The sequence below is a fragment of the Sinocyclocheilus anshuiensis genome, unplaced genomic scaffold (genome assembly GCF_001515605.1).
Source record: "Sinocyclocheilus anshuiensis isolate Anshui unplaced genomic scaffold, SAMN03320099.WGS_v1.1 scaffold2808, whole genome shotgun sequence".
In the NCBI taxonomy this organism is placed as follows: Eukaryota; Metazoa; Chordata; class Actinopteri; order Cypriniformes; family Cyprinidae; genus Sinocyclocheilus; species Sinocyclocheilus anshuiensis.
Window position 1 is genome coordinate 135,388 of NW_015556043.1, and position 2,723 is coordinate 138,110.

General features: G+C 32.6%; 1 protein-coding gene across 1 annotated transcript in view; it reads left to right on the forward strand.

Annotated features, from left to right (window-relative positions):
• Positions 1–2,723, forward strand: part of LOC107676160 (short transient receptor potential channel 3-like) — a 47,563-nt gene that overhangs the window by 27,156 nt on the left and 17,684 nt on the right. The window lies entirely within an intron of this gene.

Sequence of the window (2,723 nt, forward strand, 5' to 3'; positions counted from 1 at the left end):
CATGATCTTTCAGAAATCATTCTATTATTTAGATTTGCTCCTCAAAAAACATGTATTATTATTATTAAGAATAATAATAATAATATTTAAATTATTATTAATAATAGGTTCCAAAAAAAATAAATAAATAAATAAGCAGCACAACTGTTTCCAACACTGTAATAAATCAGCATATTGTGATTTCTGAAGGATCATGATTTCTGAAGGATCATGTGACACTGAAGACTGGAGTAATGATGCTGAAAATTCAGCTTTGCATCTCAGGAATAAATTATAATTTTAAGTACATTAAAACAGAAAAAACATTATTTTAAATGTGAATAATATTTCACAATATTACAGTTTTTTTCTGTATTTTTGATGAAATAAATGCAGGCTTGATGAGCATAAGAGACTTTCATAAGGCTGCATAATTATCAAAAATGGTAATATAATAAAGTCCTTTCATGTCACAATTCCGCCAGTCTACACTTCACACAATAGGCCTGTAGTTGGCACTTGGGCTTCATTAACTATCATTAACTATGATAGTTTCATGACATAGTAAAGGGTGTATCAATATACATAAATACAAGTGAATTGAACACTGCTTACCATTAATGCGACTTTTGGTGCTGCATGGTTTTGTGCAGTGCTTTGTAATCAGTTAGCATCTATTTTCTCAGCGATGCAATTTGATTTATAAAATGAGACAAACCGCAGATCCAGATTGCTCCACAAATGTAGGTTCATCTGTCCATGTAATTTTCAACCAGAACGGAAAATTATTGCTCCACACTTCACATTGTTCAATGAAATTTGAACATGTTGTGCCAGATCATGATTGGTTGGTGTATTATACATGACAAACAGGCATTGATGATTTATGTAATATTCTAAAATATATAATATATGGATTTTTCATTAAATCGACACATTAGCTTTGATTATTGATGAAAAAAACGTTTCGACCCATAGGCACTCACTGAAAGAACCAAATATGGCTCGAGAGCCTAAATTTGTGGAATATCAGTCAGTCAAGCAAAACACATTCAACCCATAGCAACGCTTTATGGCAACACCTCAGACTGACAGATATGTAAAAATAAACAGGAATTTTCCAACTTTTGAGCGATTCGTTACTGTTTTGTACACATTGTCAATTTAATTCTAATTCAAATGCATTTTTTTATTAATTTTGAAAAAGGGCAGGGGCTCGAGCAATCAAAGCCCCCATACTATATATATGTGTGTGTGTGTGTGTGTGTGAAGGTATTGTTATTGTTTTTATTTAGCAATTAGTTTTACAAAAATATTTAAAATATAAAAAATTAGTTTTTGTAAAAATATTTTAAAATGACTTTTAATGAATTTATTTATTTATGTTTTATTTTTATTTATTTTTATACATTATTTTAAAATCTTGAAGAAAGTAAGATTATAGACAGCTTAATTCAGGTGAATTCATTTCAGGCCTATCAGACCGTATAGGACACACTTGCGCTAACAAAAATTATTATTGATAAAACAACAATAAAAAACAATCAAGATAAACTAACTAGTAAACCTCAGAAAATGACTAGTCCGCTGTTGCAATTACCATCCTGACCAACTTAACACATTTCTAAATACTTTACAGCAATTACTTAAAAAAAAAAAATATTTTGTTCTGATGATGTCCAAAAATACTGCCCATCAATTAATACACTACAAACTTATCCATAAGGCTTATGCTACTCCTTATGTGTTACATAAAATGAAATGCCTGCCTACCCCTTTTTGTACACTCTGTAATTCTAATATGTGGGGACCTGTATGCACATTAGGGATATGCCGGTATCAAATTTTCATGTTGCGATTAATTGCTAATGCACTGTAAAAAATGATATGATGAAAAAGCCATGACAACTTATGTTTTTAAGTTACTTTAACTCATCAAAATAATTTAAGCAATTTCAACTTTTTTTTTATAAGTTATACTAGATTCAACTTGATTTTTTAAGTCAGTTTAATGTTACTGAAATTCAAAGAGCCCAATTTAGTTCGGTGAACTTAACATTTTAAGTTGTAGCTTTTTGGCACTAACCGGCCAAATCTCTGAACATGGATTCATGCGCAGGAGTCAAATTTGTTCATGAATTTAATATCAGAGTCCTTTCCAAGAAAAAAAAAATTTCAACAAATCTAGACATTAGACTCATGTTTGAAACATGAGACATCGCAGTGCAACATCAAACAAGGAGACACGGGCAGACTATACAGCGAACTAAATAAACCGCAGAGGAATTTCAGACGAACAACTCATGAACTTGAGGAAGCTGTCCGTTGGGCTGCGCGCGAAGAAGCATATTCAGCGTGGATGAGGTGAGTGAATGCTTGTGTAACATCATTTTTGGGAGATTATTGTTCATTTTAGCAGAATAAGTTATGTTCTGTCATTGTTTTCCGAACTGTGTTTACCTTTCAAGTTTTGCATTTCTGATACGGTGGCCGCTGTGCTGTGCTGCATTAGCACGGCAGATTGTAATGTAACGTTTGAGATTTGACACATATTTGTTTCTCCACCTGTTAAACATCGTTAAGATGGGCAATTTGAGCGATTATAGGTGTATTTTACCGTTAAAGTGGGTACCAGTTGGCTTTGCTGAGCAGGCTCGGCATTTTCGCGCCCACTGGAAGTTTATCCCAGTCAGGCTTCGTGCGTGTGAGTTGGTATTCGTTACTGAGTAAAGTTAAGCGTTTTT